The sequence below is a fragment of the Suricata suricatta genome, chromosome 3 (genome assembly GCF_006229205.1).
Source record: "Suricata suricatta isolate VVHF042 chromosome 3, meerkat_22Aug2017_6uvM2_HiC, whole genome shotgun sequence".
Lineage (NCBI taxonomy): Eukaryota > Metazoa > Chordata > Mammalia > Carnivora > Herpestidae > Suricata > Suricata suricatta.
Window position 1 is genome coordinate 43,796,887 of NC_043702.1, and position 18,387 is coordinate 43,815,273.

Here is an 18,387-nt window from a genome sequence, read left to right on the forward strand (position 1 = left end):
CACAATATATCAAAGAAATAGCTAATATATGAAACATCATCAACATTATGAACTTTGGCTCTTTGAACAGCACTGTTAAGGAATTGAAAACAGAAGCCAACCATGGGAGAACTTATTTGCAAACCACACATTTAGCAAAGAGCTTGTATTCAGAATTCATAGAGAACTCTCAAAACTCAATAATGAAACATCAAACAACCCAATTAAAAAGGAGTGTTTGCTTTGGCAGCACATATACTAAAATTCGAACAATCCAGAGTAGATTAGCATCATTCTTGTACAAGGATGACACACAAATTTGTGAAGGGTTTCACGTTAAAAAATAAGAAAGCAAACAAATGCTTTCTTTATCAAAGAATATGTATACATGTCTCTATGCATATATATATGTACATATATATGGTAAAAAAATAAATGAAAAGATGGTCAACATCATTAATCACTGGAGAAATATAAATTAGAATAACCAGATAACACTGCACACCTATTAGAAAGTCTAAAATTAGAATATGTTAAAATATTAAAAAATATATTTAAAATTGTGTTTAAATGTTGGTGAGGATGTATAACAACTGAAACCCTCATACACTGCTGGCATAAACACTAAATATAACAACTGCTTTAAAAAAACAGGTTTCAGTTCCTTAGGAAGTTAAATATACCCTATTACCCAGTCATTTCATTGCTAGCTATTCTCTCAATAAAAATGAAAGCATGGGGACGCTTGGGTGGCTCCGTTGGTTAAGCGGCCAACTTCGGCTCAGGTCATGATCTCACAGCTGTGAGTTTGAGCCCCATGTCAGACTCTGTGCTGACCACTCAGAGCCTGGAGCCTGCTTTGGATTCTGTGTTTCTCTTTCTCTCTCTCTGCCCTTTCCCTGCTCATGCTCTGTCTCTCTGTCTCTCAAAAATAAATAAATGTTAAAAAAAATTTTTTAAATGAAGGATGTATATGCTTGTTCACAAATGTTATCTATACTTGTTCACAAATGTTTACTAAACTGGAAACAATCTTTATCTCCAACAAAAGGTCAATAGATAACAAATTGTAGAATTTGGTATATAATGAAATACTACTCAGTTATAAAAAGCAATGAACTATAGACTCGGTCACCAATTTTGACACACATGAAAATAATTATGCTGAGAGAAAGAAACCAAACCCCCCAAAAGTATGTAATATTTTATTATACTTTTATGAAATTCTATAAAATGCAAATCCATCTATAAAGACAGAAAGCAAATAAATGGCTTTCTGGGATGGAGTGGGTAAAGTATATATAACACCTTTAGAGATATAAAACAATAAATGCACAATAGCTTGAATATTTCCAATATTTAAAAAAGGGTGCTGGGGTGTCTGGGTGGCTCAGTGGGCTAAGAGTCCAACTCTCGGTTTAGGCTCAGGTCATGATCTCATGGCTCCTGAGATCAAGCCCTGCATTGCGCCCTGTGCTGTTGACATGGAGCCTGCATGGTATTCTCTCTTTTCCCTCTACCCCTCCTCGACTTATATACGTTGTCTCTCAAAATAAATAAGTAGACCCAAGGATTTATGCTACTAACTAAGTCTCCTCTTGATGCATAAAAGAAAATACTTCAGAAAGACCAATTTTTAAAAAAGAGAACTATAGATTTGGAGGGTTCTTTACAAATCAGTCATCATTAAAAAATTGCTTATTCTCTTGAAACTATTGCTAAGCAACATGTCATTTTTAAAAATTCAGAAATTGCATTACTTTTTTTAACAAAGTGTTTAGTTAATTTGTATGCCTAAATATATTCTTAGCTAGTACTTATTTAAGGAAAATGAATTTTTTGAAAGATTTTTTCCCTTTAAGAAAGAAACTGCTAAATATAACAAGAATATGGCCTTGTGAAAAGAAGCAGATGGTTTTCAAAAATAATTTTTTTAACATTTATTTATTTTTGAGAGACAGAGAGAGACAGATCATGAACAGGGGAGGGGCAGAGAGAGAGACACACACAGAATTAAAAGCAGGCTCCAGGCTCTGAGCTGTCAGCACAGAGCCCGACGTGGGGCTCAAACCCACAAACAGTGAGATCATGACTGGAGCTGAAGCCGGATGCTTAACTGATTGAGCCACCCAGGCACCCCAGGAGCAGATGGTTTTAATTGCTGAGAAAAGTCATGGAAATTTATTAGTAGCCACATGTTTCATACAGAAAATCACCTCCTTAAGATGATCAATTTTACAAGTGTGTGAAGAATAGCTCTGTGGCAGGTGGCAAAATGACTCGCCAAAGATGTTATATTCTAATTCCTAGAACCCATGAATTTGTTAAATTCCAATGCAAAAGAAATTAAAGAAATAGATGGAATTCAGGTGTCTGATCAGTGGGTTTTAAAATTGAGTGATTATCCTAATTATCTGCATGGGTCCAAGGTAATCACAAGGTTTCTTAAATGTGGAACAGTGAGGCGGAAGAGTTAGTATCAGAGTCATATAATGTAAAAAAGATTCAAGCAGCCATTGCAGACTTTGAAGATGGAAGGAAGCCACAAATCAAGTCATGTGGCAGCCTCTAGAAACTGGAAAGTGCCAAGAAAACTCTCTTCCAGAGCCTCCAGAAAAGTATGGAGCCCTACCAACCCCTAAAGTTTAGTTTGTGAGACCCATTTTGGACTCCTGATCTCCAGAACTGTAAGATAATAAATGTGTGTTGTTTTAAGCCAGTAAGTGTGTGGCATTTCATTACAGCAATAGAAAACTAACACAATCTTCATACATTCAGTCAGTACAAAAGACTATGGCTCTGCCTGCCAGGAAATGATCATCCTGGGCTTTTACGTCACATGAATGAATGACAATTTTCCTCAAGTTGCCTAATAAACTAAATATTCTCTGTGTAGTATCTTTTGAGATCAAACTAGTTACCTCCATTAAAATGTATGAGCTAAGAAAAAGAGGGGGCAAAGGTGACAACTAATATTACTTCAAAAATCCTTTAATTTGTTAAAGAAACAGGAGATTATATCTTTATACCTTCCTTAATAGTTTTGGTGGATTTTGTCAACAGGTGCTCTGGTGAAGGTGAAAAGGAGTCTTGGGTTTTAATGAAAATCAGTCTTGCTGTCACCTCCCAACTAGACAGAGATCTGGTATTGTGGCAAGTGCGATTTTTTTAGAACTTCCATACATGTTTCTCTTTGCCAAACAGAACATTATTATTATTATTATTACTTTTTTATTATTATATTGTTACCACTACTACTACCAGTACTACCACTAATATTGTAATGCTCAATTACTTATAGAAAGTCATAACTCTTTTTTCTTTGCAGATTTTTTACATCAAAGTAAAGAGCACCATTAAAATTCATAAAATTCTCCAATTATTTTATTAAAAATGATGTGGTTTATTTTGGCACAGTTTATGTATTTTTGAGACATTCTAAAAAGCCGCAGCAAGAGAAGAAAACTATACAAGTCTCTCCCCACCCACTCGTCATCATCACCAAAAACTGAGTTTTTAACTGACACTCTGAATGGAAATATATTAACTTCTCATTCTTTTATCCAGAAGTCATGCCTAACACTGCCAATGTGTAATACGTGTTCTGACCACCCTATTCTTGACCTCATATGCCACCTGTCCTCAAATGAAGTGGAAGCATTTATACAGGAACTAGAAATGGTGTGTGTGTCATTAGGCTTTGACAGCCAAAGGGTGTTTTTTTGAAAAATGTTGTTTATTCCAAAAAATATGTCCTTCACTATTGTAGAATTGTCAGTGTAATAAGATTTTAATGAGTTTGGTTAAACTTTCTCTCCCCTTTTTTTTGAAGTTTACTTATTTATTTTGAGATAGAGAGGAGTGGGGGACAGAGAGAGAGGGAGAGAGAGAATCCCAAGCAGGTACTGCACTGTCAGCATAGAGCCCAATGTAGGGCTCAAACTCATGAACTGTGAGATCATGCCCTGAGCCAAAGTCAAGGGTCAGATGCTTAAATGAACCACCCATGTGTCCCAAAACTTTCTTAGTCTATTCTGACCAAGATAGCCATATTGAATGATACATAAAATCACAGTTAGTACCTTCTACACTTTGTAGCTTCTTTGAGCCATAGTGAAGAATTCTAAGGTAAAATTAGACTGAAGAAATGCAGACTCTTTGTGGCTATTCTAATGAATATGAGAATAAATTAAATGCAATTATCCAAAAAGTAAAAAAAAAAAAAAAAAGTATGGTTTCAGTGGTTGAGATCTATATTGAAAAGAAATAACATATAATACCGAATATCAACTACTTTCCCTACACCAATCAGTTCCTTCCCCATGTCAATAATTTTTCTTTTGTAACTCTAATTTTATTTTAATGCTAGCTAGTCCCACATCTACAGGTTTTCCATAAGTAAAGGGAAAGATAAGAGAAAGAGTTAACTTTTATTGAGGGATATTTCTGAAAGGTTTTTCAACCAATGAAAGATAATTCAGCTCAAATTTAGAAAGGAAAATATAACAATCTAGTAACTGGCAGTTGTCCATAGGGAAAGATTGTTCATGAGCCGGCAGGACTGGAACGTTTAGGGAGATGGAAGCTGTGGGTGGAAAGTCGCTGCCTACATTAAATAAAGTGGGTTTTGGCACTGCTTTAAACTTGATGTCGCATCCTCTGTCTGTACACTTTTGTCTCTCCAGACAGTCAGTCTCGCTGAGGGCAGCAGAGTGAAGGTGGGGGAAGGGAAACCCCTTGCAGCAATGTCCTTCGGACTTGCCAGATCCCTGGAGGGAATTGTTAGAGGCCCAGCTGAGTCTCATCACAGTCATGGAAAAAAGCCCTCAGTCAATGGTCTGATCCTGGGAACTATTCCTGAGAGAATCAAAATGGCTTCCACCCTGACGGGCTTACTTTGTCGTGAATATTTTGTGTTAAATGCTTTACAGCCCTATAAATATACACTTTTTTAAATCATATTTTATCAAAATCAATATTCCCTCCATTTAATTTTGAAATAATATTGAAAAGAATACTGTTAACAAATAGGCATTTGTTGATTTCTTGTCACTGGAAATTAGTGTATTAAACACTGAATTTCTTATACTTAAAGGACACTGGAAAGTTTAGGCCTTATCTAGATGTTAAGAAAATTAGATGTTAAATGGCTTACTAGATCATGCTTACTAACATCTTGGGAAATACGAGAAGTAGGATGTACTTCATAAAACATCTTCCTTTATTTTAGAATAAAGTGCTAATATTTATTTCATTTAACATTTAGTGAAATTGTCAGTATAATGAGCACACCTGCTCTTTATAGTATTTAAGATCCTGCATTATTACCATTTAGTCCTGTTTGTTTTCACCAACTGTAGTACTTGAATTTCCCTGTTACTATGAATCTTCAGACAAATGGACTTCTCTGAACATTAAGTTTCAAGTTCTAAAATAGAATTTATTGTGATTCTTGTATAATAGGTAAATAAGACGTCTTAAAACATGGATTTAAAAGAAGCTCAAATGAACACATCATCACATACATTTTCCTGATATCACATCAAATTATTGCATTTTATCTTAATATTGCCTTTGTAAAGGATGCATAGTAAGAGGAGAAAATAAAAGATAAAAGAAAAGAAGAGAAAAGGAAATAAATGGGTAAGAGAGAGAAGAGGAGGGAAAGTATGATTGAACACTGCTTCTAGTGTAGATGTGTATAAACCTGTTCATTATTTTTCACATCCCATATCATTTTCTCCAAGCTTTCCAAACCAAATAATGGAGATAATTTGCACTAACTCCAAATGGCACCACTTTTACATATTCTCCAAAACTATCATGGTCTGAGTTGTGTGCAATTATGTATTTAGAGGCTGGAGTTGGTGAGTGGAAATTAAGGCTCTCTGGAGACTGAATAGCCACAGAACAAGGAAGTAGAGAAGTTCAAAAAATGAACTTCATAAGATTGCCTTTATCTAGATGTGTATATCTTGTTCTTTTTGTATGCTTATTATGACTACTGCATTTTAGAAGGATATAGAAACTTGACTAAAATCATGATTTTTCCCCTAAGCATTTTATGCAGCATCTGGACATTTTTATTTATCTGCAAAGTTGTTGAGTTTTAATGAATCAAAGTGTCAAATGTTGTTATGTAATTTACCTTGTAAAATAATCAGGATAGATGACCTTATGCTGTTAAACAAAGAATCACCACCTCTTAGTGGCTTAAAATAACAGAGAGGGTATGTGTGTAATCCAGGTTGGCAAAGGGCAGCCCGCTCACTGGAGTTGCTCAGGAGACCACCTTGACTGAAGCTCTGTTGTCATCTAAATATGAGGCTTCAGATTTTAGGTACAATAGGATCAAAGAACATGGAGAATTGAATTTCTTAAGTAACCAGGAGTACATTTTACTTTCATTCACATTTCATTGATCAAAACAAGTCATATGGCCACATATAATTTAAAGAATGAAAGTTCCTGGAGGGAGAGAAGAATCAGGAATCTCTGGGAACAATATTAGTATCTACTAGTTTGCCTCTCTGATCATCAAATATTGTGTTCACTTCTCTTGTGTAGAACACACCCATCACCATATCAAAAGCAGCAATGCAAAAATCCATTCCAGTCATGGCATGGACTTTAGAATCCAGGATCTCTGAGTAACGTGAATTGGTTTATTCATCAAGTCTTAATGTGACTTCCCTTGAGCTAGAGAATAGGGACATAAAAATAGCTAAAATGTGCTACTCTCCCAACTAGATAGACACACAATATTCAAGGGTGGGAAAGGAAAACAATAAACACTCCCATTCAGAAAAGGAAAGAATGGAGAACTTTCTTTAAACTCTAATTCATGGTAATTCTAAAATTCCAATAGGAAGATATTACGAGGTTCCCTATCCTGGGGGTATGGAATGTTCCTTAGTTATGCCCTGATTAAATTCACTGGGAGGAACTCCTTTGTTCATTGTTTTTCAAGTCACTAGCTACACCCTGTGGGAGAGTACTCCTTTTCTAATATATTTCTTGGCCACATCTTAAGTGGCCACTGGGGAATATGTACTTGCTTTCTTAACTCATTTTCTGCCTTTATAAGGTGGGGTGCCCAAAGATCATTGAAAGTCTGGAAGACTCCTCAGAAACCCACTGAGAATATTATCTATGTGCTTTTAGTCAGTTCCATGGGCTAGTAACCAGACCAACTGTTTTTTTGAGATACAGTTCCCAGAACTACCATATTTTTTTGTTTTCTCTTCCACATTCTCTCTCATTCTTTCTCTTTCTCTCTCTCTCCCTCCCTAGCCCCCTACTCTCTCTTTCTTCTTAGTGTCAGGTATTTTAACTCTAGGATCTATTAATAATGAATTTTTTTCCTAATTGAAAGGACTTAAGAGTTTTCATTCTTAATTTGCTCTTTGCCCACATTTAATTTAATCAGTTCAAAGTTTTCAGTGGGTTTTGGTTCCACGAAATATTTCTCATTGAAAGATAAGACTTTCATTTTTGGGGATGAAAAAGTAATTTCTGGACTCATTCTATTTCCTTTCTCCTCTGCTTTGGAAACTGTCTGGGTCTTTCCTGAGTCCATTTGTTTCTTGCAATTTATTGCCAAACTATCTGGTGGTTACCAAAACACATAACCAACATTTTACTTTCCAATGTATTCCGTTAGAACTACAAGTGCACTGGGAACATGATGTATCTTTCGTGTTATTACAGGCTTTCACAAATGTTTCCCCATGCTGTACGGCACAAATTTCCAACTTTTCAGTTTCCAGTATGATGCTCTATCACCAGCTATTAGATCCCAATGATAATGACACGTTTCAAATTTTTGTTAGGAAATAAGCATGCTATAAGTATAATTTTCATATTCATCAAGACAGTACATTTTTAACAAATAACTCCCAAGCGCTAATGGTTTAAGATAACAAAGACACAAGGCTATTGCTTTCCTATATGCCATCAATTAGCAATTAGAATGTGAAATTAAAGAAAAAGATATCATTTACAATAGTACCAATAATTAGCTTTAAATCTGCAAAATATGTTCCAAATCTGTATGTGAACCAGTATAAATTATTGATGAAATAACTTAAATAATATCTAAATAGTTAGAAAGAAAATATATTTTCATGGATTGAGAAATTCAATATTGTTAAGATATCAGTTCTTTCTACCCTGATCTATAGATTAACATAATCTCAATCAAGCTCCCCAGTAGCATTTTTGAAGTTATGAAAAAATTATTCTAAAATTTATGGAGAAAGGTACAGAGCCTAGAATAGCAAACACAATTTTGAGAAATAAGAATGAAGTCAGGGTGTTCTCATTATTACATTTCAAGATTTATTATGAAGCTGCTGGAATCAAAACAGTCTGGTACTGAGGAAAAACGGAAGCCAGATTAATGGTACAAAATAGAGAGCCAAAAAGTAAATCCACACAGATATAGTTAGCTGATTTTTGACAAAAATGCAAAGGTAATTACATGAAGATAAAATAGTCTTTTCAACAAATGATGTTGAAATAATTAGATGCCCTTATGCAAAAACATAAACTCACACACAGATTTTACATTTTACACAAAATCAATTCAAAATAGACCAAAGATAGGGGTGCCTGGGTGGCTCAGTCGGTTAAGCAGCCGACTTTGGCTCAGGTCATGATCTCACAGTTTGTGAGTTCAAGCCCCACATCAGACCTGTGCTGACAGCTTAGAGCCTGGAGCCTGCTTCAGATTCTGTCTTCCTCTTTCTGTGCCTCTCCCTTCCTCATGCTCTGTCTTTCTCTCTCTCTCAAAAATAAATAAACATTAAAAAATTAAAAAAAATAGACCAAAGATATAAATGTAAAATGCAAAGTTATAAAACGTCTAGAAGAAATTTAGGGGATTTTCTAGAAGAAAAATCTGAATGACTTTGTGTTTGGTTATGAATTTTTAGATACAACACCTCAGGTACCATCCATGGAAGGAAAACAATGTACTTTATTAAAACTAAAAACTTTTGCTCTGTGGAAGATACTGAGAGTGGACAGACAAGCCACAGACTGGAGAAAATATTTGCAATTCACATATTTGATAAAAGACTTGTATGCAGAATATCCAAAGAACCCTTTTTTTAAAAGTATATTTATTTATTTTGAGAGACAGCATGAGAGAGAGCAAGGAGAAGAGTAGAGAGAGGAAGAGACAGAATCCCAAGCAGGCTCCATGGTGCAGTCAATACAGAGCCTGATGTGGAGCTCAAACCCATGAACCATGAGATCATGACCTTAGCAGAAACCAAGAGATGGACGCTTAACCAACTAAGCTACCCAAGTGCCCCACAGAGAGCTCTTAAAACAGTACAGATTTACTTTGTACTTACTCTACATGTCACTGAAAATTGGTAGGAATTTTGCTCATCGTGGTAACTCAGGGAATCAGACTGATAGAAGATCTGCTGTCATACTAACAGGAGGCTCCAGAGTTACCTTTGTCAGCTGGAGAGATTATAGAGAATTGGAGAACTATTAAATATTCTCATTAGTTACTGGCATGTCACCTCTGATCACCTTTCATGGGCTAAAGAAAGTAATAAGGCCTAAGATGTGCTCTCAGAAGAAAATTTCTAGTGTAAAACTCTGGAAATTTTACTGAGCACTAGTAAGTACTCTGCATCAGGTTACTCATATATGCACAGACATATGAGAGACCATTTAGACGGTATTTGTTAAACATTATTGCCAGGACCATGCTATGAAGGCACACACACAAGTTGTGCTTTTCCACTATGTCAGCTTTATCCAATCATAAACAAAGTTAATTACAATCATAAAGCAGATTCGGGATTCCAAACTGGATGACATTTCACCATGTGATTAAACTCAGCTTCTTACACAGCACACAGAGCAGAACATAGGACAGACTCTATAACAAACAAGGTAACGGATATATGAAGTTAAGGAACCAAACTCGAAGTCAGTCTGTGGGTGTGCAGTTGAGATAAGGCCTCAGTCCGTTCAGGTCAGCTCTGGGCACTTACTGCACATTATGTTCAAACAGTGAAAAGTTGCAGCACTGTTCAGAGATCAGTGGGGCAGAACTTTTGGCAGCAGTTGCCTTTTTTTTTTTAAGTTTATTTATTTATTTTGAGAGAGAGAGTTTGTGTGTGTGTAAGAACCAAGGAAGGGCAGAGAGGGATAGAGAGAGAGAGAGAGAGAGAGAGAGAGAGAGAGAGAGAGAGAGAGAGAGAATCCTAAGCAGTCTCCATGTTGTTAGTGCAGAGCCCAATATGGGGCTCCATGTCACATCCAAAATCAAGAGTCAGTCACCTACCTGGCTGAGCCACCCCCGGTGCCCCAGTAGTTGCCTGTTTTAAGTGGTCGGACATACAGAATGTCTGAAGAGTCTGACTGTTGCAAAAGTCCTCCCCCTTTTAAAGGGATTTTATTGGTCTTGGGCGCCTGCAGACGGCTTCGGGCTCTGCTCGTTCTCCGTTCCGGAGTGTCAGCCGGTGCTGGTCTCAGCAATGTCTTGTAGGTGCAGAAAAATTTAACTGCTTGCATCATGGCTTCACACGGGCTCGTGCTTGAAATGAGAGACTCCATTTGGCTCTCTACAATTGCATATACAGATCAAACTCCCTACGCTCACAACAATTACTACGTTGCAATAAAAGTGGTGGCATATTAAAAACAAAGACATTGCATATGTAAAATTAAGGATTTCATGGAATAGGAACCTAATTACTTCCCATCTTTATAGGAGTTTGAAAGTCTAAAACATTAAAATATTCAATTTTACTTTTAGATATTGTTGTAATTTAATCATTAGATGTCCATCTTAAAAAGCCGTGAGGGATGCCTGGGTGGCTCAATCAATTAAGTGTCTGACTCTTGATTTTGGCTCAAGTGGGATTGAGCCCTGCCTCAGACTCCTTGCAGAGTGTGGAGCCTGCTTGAGTTCCTCTCTCTCCCTCGCTGCCTCTCCCCCACTTGCATTTTCTCTCTCTCCCAAAATAAATGAATAAACATTAAAAAAACCCCAAAATCATAAGATCCTTGAGAAGACAAAGATAAAAGAAAACAAACTTGCCTTTTGAAAGTGACTCTCCACACCCAAGATTGTGAGATACAAACTAACTTTAGAGGAACGGTTAATAAAACCATGTAAACCTCGGTGGTTTCTTCCAAAGCTGCTGAATTCTTTGGTTCAGTTAGATCTCCAAAGTGAACTTAAAAACAAGAAAAACACAAGAAGGCCACATGAGGGGTTTCCTGAGTCAAAGGAAAACCATTACATTCAACTAAGTTGTAGAAGTTTTTATGTTGAAAGAACTTCCATTTGAGACCTGCAAATGAATTATTCAAATTTTACTCGCTTTCATAAATATTTTAAAATTTAAAAAAAACTTATTATCAAAACCCACTGTCATTTAAATAGGTCAGACCTGTAAGTTTTTATGCAAGCTTTGGTGGTCATACTTTGTTGGATTTTTTCACCCACCAGTTAAATTCAACACAGAAGTACTTAATTAATAAAATCTTCTTTCAACAAAGAGTTGTAAACCTGCCACTAGAGTAAAATACATCAATAAATGGAGTGATCAGGAAGTTTGTTACTTCAGATCCATGAACTTGACTGATGAAAGAAGTTTAGGTTCAGTGACTAATAGCAGCTAAGCATAAATTTAGGGGAAAAATCACTAATTATTAATCAATTTGATGTTTCTTTTTCCACTTCAATACACTCAAGAATCATAGACCAACACCACATAAAATGTTGTTTTGTTATTTTGGTGGTGGTGGTGGTGGGTTTTGTTTTTGTTGGTTTTTTTTTCTTTTTACAATAATCAGCTTTTAAACTTTGTTTTCATGGTTAGTACTATCACAAACTATTGGCCTGAAAAGAACAAACTGACAAGTTTCTATAGGTCTCAGTTTTATAAAATAGATGAAAGCAAACCCAGCTAACTTGTGCAAAGAGTATTCAAGTTTGTGGTCTCAGTGATAAATTGTGGGGACTAGGGATAAACGACAGCTCAAAGTTATAAACTATATGCTCTTTGAAATAAATGGCATATTGACTATTGCCTTAAACATTTCAGGGTTTAAAAAGGCTGACAGGCAAATTTACACACAAAGAAATGTTTGTTTATTAGTCTTTCAAATGAATTTTCAAAAAAATGAATATTCTTTTTAGTTCACAAGTTTGTGCTTGGGCCAGTCCCTATTTGATTTTTTGCCATTTCATCTCCCATTAACTCAAAAGTAGTAACACAAAATGACCTCATCCACAACTTACAAATATAATGGGTTTCTCTATACACTGTAGACAATTTTCTTAACACACACAGACATACACGCACACACATGCACACAGGAGAAAGTACAGGCTAGAAAGAGTAAATACTAACATTTTTGGTTTCAAATTCTTTACCTGCATGACCCTGGACAAGCCAGTTAGCCAATTTTGCCTTAGATCCTTTATCTGTAAAATGGAAAAAAAATACAATAGCATCTATCTCAAAGAGTTTTCATGAGAATTATATGAATTAGCACATACAAAGAACAAATTCTGGCATATAGTTAAATAAAGACTGGATCAGTTTTAGTTGATATATCAAATGCATTGTCTGATGTTCATGAAATTGTTATGACCAGTTTCTTTTACATCTTTCTATCCAGATTGTCTTCATTCTGACAACTTAATCTGGTACAAATCAACTTCTAAGACACTTTATGAATGCTTTTCTCCAGGTCTTGACATTACCTCAGGGGGCATTGTTTCTTTTCATCATTGCCATCCTTTTACTCAAACTATTAACCCCTTTAGTGGTGCATTTCTTAATCCCTCTGCATGTATCCAAGAACTCCAAAGGCAAGATCAATTTTACAGGTTATTGTAAGCTATTTTAGAAAGAGATGATATCCCCTTTGATATTTAACATATTCTCAAAATTTTGTAAGGTCTAAAGCATCTGTTCTGTTGGCTAATTAGGACCAGAATGGCCATCTTAATAAAAGCTATGTCAAAATCAACATTTATGTCTGTTGCCAGATATTTTTTGAAGGATTGAGGGACACAATTTAATAACTTTATTCGCAACTCAATTCTGATTATCTGGTGGCTTCCAGTTAACATTGCCTTTGGTTTCTTTTTCATTTACTTCTATAGATGTTTGGTTATGGGATAGCTCTAGTAATGTTCAATTACATTTTTTGAGTAAAATATCTTATGGGAAGATTAGTTGCAATTTTATTTCTCAATTGTCGAGACCATTCTTTTATACATACATTTCTTACCAGTTAAATAAGTATCGTTTCCTCTTGTCTCAATAGGAAAGCAAATTGTTACCCTTTGTTTTCGTTTGTAAATCAGAGAGAGAAGTTATGAGGTTTCTACTAGAGCCGATGGGCAAAGCTATTCTGGCAGATGGCTCTCTCTACTGCCTACGTGGACAGCCATGTTATAGAATTTGTGACATCATCCCTCTCTTGCTTCAACAATCCTGTGGCAACTTCTTTAGGCTGGCTCCTGGCCTTAACCATGAAATGGTGGGACAAAGTGAGTCAATCCAATGAGATTCCTTCTCGTAAAATCTGAATCGGATGCAGAAAATGGTTTACCAATTAGGAAAAAGGGTTTGCCCTTTTTCAAAAAATTACAATACACAGTGTCTATAAGTAAATACAACATTTGTATACAAGAAGCTAAAGTTATGAGAAGTCAGGGGAAATTTGTCGTGAGAAATACATTAAGAGAAAAACCCTGCAGCTCATGAGAGAAATAAGGTGGCTGCTAAGACTCCCTGAGGAGGTACCACCATTTTGTCCTCCTTGCTGTCCTTCCCCTTCCGTTTTTAATACTCTCAAGAAGTTTGTTATGTATTTTTATTTTTTTAACAGCAGCATATACAAATTTTTATTTAAGGATCATATCGTTAGGTAGGAGCAGTAAATAGTATGCATGAATTATGCTAAGTTTTATTATTTGGAAGAAATAAGGACTAAGAGCACATTTCCTAATAATGAATTAGCACACGAATGCATTGGGCAATGACTTTCCCGAATGGCTTACAAATAGAATTGTTTATCATTTGGTGGAATCAGTTAGATTTCTGTTTGCCCAGAGAAAAATTTAATAAATGCTATACCAAATCCCTCCCATTAAAAATATATTTGATCTATTTTTGAATGATTGTTTCCTTTGTAGTATGCCTCTATAACTATTAACTTTACATAAAGAAAATTAAAACCAAGGTGGTATGCATTAGTTTTCTATTTCTGTGTAACAATTACCACAATTGTAATGACTTAAAATAATGTCCGTTTATTAGCTCAATTTTATTGGAAGTCTTGTTGTACCTGTATTCTCTGCTCAGGGCATTATAAGGCTGAAGTCAATGCATTGCCTGGTTGAGTTCTCATCTGCAAACTCAGAGAAGATATTCCAAGTTCATTCTTCCTATTTCTTGCAGTTGCAGGGCTGAGATCTTCATTTCCTTGCTGCAGAGAGCTACTTTCAGCTCCTAGAGATCACCCACATTCTGTGCTACACACTATGTCTTCAAATCAGCACTGCTGTGTGACATTTGTATTTGAATTACTGGCCTCTTTTTCTGTAACAAGAGTGAGAAAACTTTGGGCTTTTAGAGGATTCTGTGATTAGAATAATCACTGAATAATTAGTCTTTTTTAGGATCGACCTTTCCATATAATATAATGTAATCATAGGAGTGATATCTATTTTATTCACATCCAAAGATTAGGATGGAATATTTTGGGAGTCACCTTAGAGTTCTGTCTACCACAGTGATTTTTTTTAGACATCTTTAGATACAGTTAGACTTGTTAACACATACATAACTAGAAATTTAGAATGTAATTTCTGCAAATGTTTAAAGTTGTTCAATATTAAATATTATTAGGTCAAGGAAAATTATAATTTAGCCAACATATGTAAAGAGATTAAATATAAATGTAAGTAGAGAAATCAGGTACATGGTAGTCATTTCTAGTAATTTAATCAAGACTGCAAAGAAAGATTTGCTTTAAAAATTTTTTTTTTACATTTACTTATTTTTGAGAGACAGAGAGTGAATAGGGGACAGGCAGAGAGAGAAAGAGACACAGAATCTGAAGCAGGCTCCAGGCTCTGAGCTAGTGGTCAGCATGGGGCTCAAACCTACAAACTGTGAGATCATGACCTAAGCCAAAGTCGGACGCTCAACTGACTGAGCCACCCAGGCACCCCCACAAAGAAAGATTTCAGTTGCTTACTAATGATAAGAAGAGATAAGGCACAATAATATATTTAATTATTCATTAAACATTTAGTCAAAGAAAAACTGCTTGGTGACCTATACAGCATTCACTAGAGACAAAGAATATTAGCTGAAATCTGTACTCAATAGAAGGAAAAAATTAAAAGTGACACATAGTCAATGTGAATAGTATCTGCTGTGTGGTACTAAGATAATCACATTGAAATTGAAGAAAAAAGTATAAGGGATTCTCAATCCACACCTTTACTTTACTGCAGAGGAAACAGTGATTCATAGAGTTGTGCCTTGCCCAAGAAGATATGATTATTTGACAGCAAAACTGAGACTGGAGTGCTCATCTCTGATCCCAGAACTTTGTTTCTTCTGCTACTTACGTCACTGAAACCTACCATGGTTGGTTAGGACGTTGTCTCAAGTGGTTTCTGAGCATGAATGTGTAACTCTATTCAGTCCCTTCCTTTACTCTGAAAACAACTGAAGAAGTAGTCACTGTAAACCAAATAAAATAATTAAGAATCCAGTTTTTAAGAGTAAATAAAAAGAGCAACTTGACTAATGATATGACTGGTTATGACAGCAAGGCATAACAAAAACACCCTGGACTTGGAATCAAGAATACAGGATACAAGCCTTTGGATCTACTGCTGACTGGCTTTGAATTTCTTGAAACCTCAGTTTTCTCACTTTAAAAAGTTAAAATAATGTTTTCTGACTCACAGAATTGTTTTGAGATACATGCAAAGGTACTGGGAAACAAAGTAGAAAGGTGGATTGGTAATACCATTAATAGTAAGCACCTAACTCCATGAACCATGATGAACGTATGAAAGAAAGATGGAAGACTGAACATAATGTTAAAGTTCACAGTGAATTTTTCAATAGATTTAATGGTATATCATTGTGCTGATTCTTAACCATGAGATATTTTATATCATATCATTTTGCTACAGATTTGTGGCAGCTAGAATTAATTCTTAAAATTCTCTTTAGTTGGCAAAGCCCTTTCTTGATTAGAATCAACATTATTCCATGAACTCTGATTTACAGAATATAATAGCCAACACTGTTGGAATCATTCATGTGGACTGTGGGCAGGAATTTTGGTATCTGGATTCAGCCTTAAAGAATTTGAGCCAAGGAAAACCTTTCATCAAAATACAAGGACTCTAGACTTGTTTTTCTTGAATAATAGAGCTCTTAAATATAAAACAAAAAGTTTTGATGGCCAATAAAGATGTATTTCATAATAATTATCAAGGATACTCTTTCAAATGAAAAGTACAGTTTAGAAACTAGTTAAAATAATTGTTCAGGATGCTTCTCAAATCAGTTATAGTATTGTGGGGTTGAAGAAAATTAGAGATGATCCAGCCCAATCTGGTCACTTGACAGGTGAGGAAACTGAGATGCACAGCTTAATTTATGAATGCAGATCCTTTCTAAAACCCAGGAAACTGTATTTTTGTGTCACTGTACAACTTTTCAAGCAAGTACATTTTTATCTTTTCAGCCAAAAATATTCTCTGGTTTATCAAAATTGAGGAACCCAAATATTAATTATTCTCTAAGAAATTCCAAGTCTGTTTAAATTAGTTATCTCTATTATAATCAGTTTTTGAAGTCAGTTTAATTTTTTCTTTTTAAGACATATCAGTGAAATAACAGTATTCTTCAGGTTCTTCTGCAAAAGTGTTTTTCAGGCTTATTTGCATATTCAAATCAACAGGGGAGCCTTAAGAAATACTGATGTTTGCATCTCATTTCCAGAGATTTGGGTTTGTTTAATCTGAGATGTGATCTGGGTTGGGTCTTTTAAAAATATCCCTAGATAATTCCATTGTGCAGTCAGAGGTGAGAACCACTGCAAGATTAGCAAAGTAAGCAGAATTGGCAGCAACAATCTAAGCTATCGGTGATACAATTCTGGAGGCTTTCTTCTGTACCTTGTGAGTTCTTTTATTAGTTGATTAGAACATAAAATTGAGAGGTGGTACATTTTGTTTCTACTGTAACAAACATTTTTAACGTGCCTTCTAAATGTCCAAATATTTGCTCAACACTGGTAATATAAATGCAAATAACATATATTCCCTGTCCTTAAGGAAATTCCTGTCATGGTAGGGTCAGATTAAGAAGAATTCATGTCACTGACAATATAAGACATGAGAGGAATGTTAAGGTGAGGCATGCGTGGCTGATTGTGTCTAATGACATCATCCATCAATAATAATAGTTGTGCATGAAACATTTCTATCTACATCCAAATATGGTTCCTCAGAATGCAAGATGTCATTTTGTGATGAGAAAATAAAGGAAAACAGTTCTTGGAGAGGACATCTGGTTTTTCAAATTCATTCAAATAACATGGATGGAAAGTAGACATCCTACTCCCTCATTGTGCTGGAAGTGTGTGTGATTTTGCATGAGTCAATTGGAATTAAAGAACAGTCATTACAGTTCAAGAAAAACACTTCTGCAGATCCCTGAACACACCCTGTTCATTCATGCTCCCCTTCAGGAGTATGAATATTTCTCTCCAACAACATATCCATGCAGATTCTTGCCAACCTGAGGGGTAGGATCTAGAAGGCATATAAATAGTTATGAGGAACAGATGACAAAATTTGTTTTTATAAATGACCTGCAGTAACTTAAAATAGGAAGTCTCTGCTACTGAAAGGAATTGAAAAGCCAGTTTCCTTCTAAGTACAATATCTATTTTATATTTGATTTTATGCACATATGTAATAAATTTTTAAAATACTTGAAAACTAACAAAAGCAACTTTCAATAAATTAAAATATGTATTTATCTATTTGGTGTATATGCTATGAACTATTTAATGTCAATCTAAAATGCTATTTGTTACTATTTGAGTATCATGAGAATCATAATACAAGTTCAATGATTGAGGGTAAAAACCAAATCTCTATATGATGGGATTTACCAGAATTGAGATTAAAATTCTTAGAGAACTAGATTAAACTCTCTGAGGTTGTAACATTTTTTTGCTCTTACACTTTTTTTTTTTTTACAATTTTTTTAATTGAAATATAATTGAATGATAAAACATTAAGGGGTACAATATTGCTTTGATATATTTATAATTCCTTTTGTAGGATTAGCTAACACCTCTGTTGTGCCA

The 18,387-nt window shown here is 35.2% G+C and overlaps 1 non-coding gene across 1 annotated transcript; it reads left to right on the top strand.

Moving 5' to 3' along the window:
- Positions 1-213: 213 nt before the first annotated feature.
- LOC115288782 lies at positions 214-320 on the top strand. The gene has a single exon (XR_003907184.1). It is a non-coding gene; the product is annotated as a U6 spliceosomal RNA (small nuclear RNA).
- Positions 321-18,387: the final 18,067 nt, after the last annotated feature.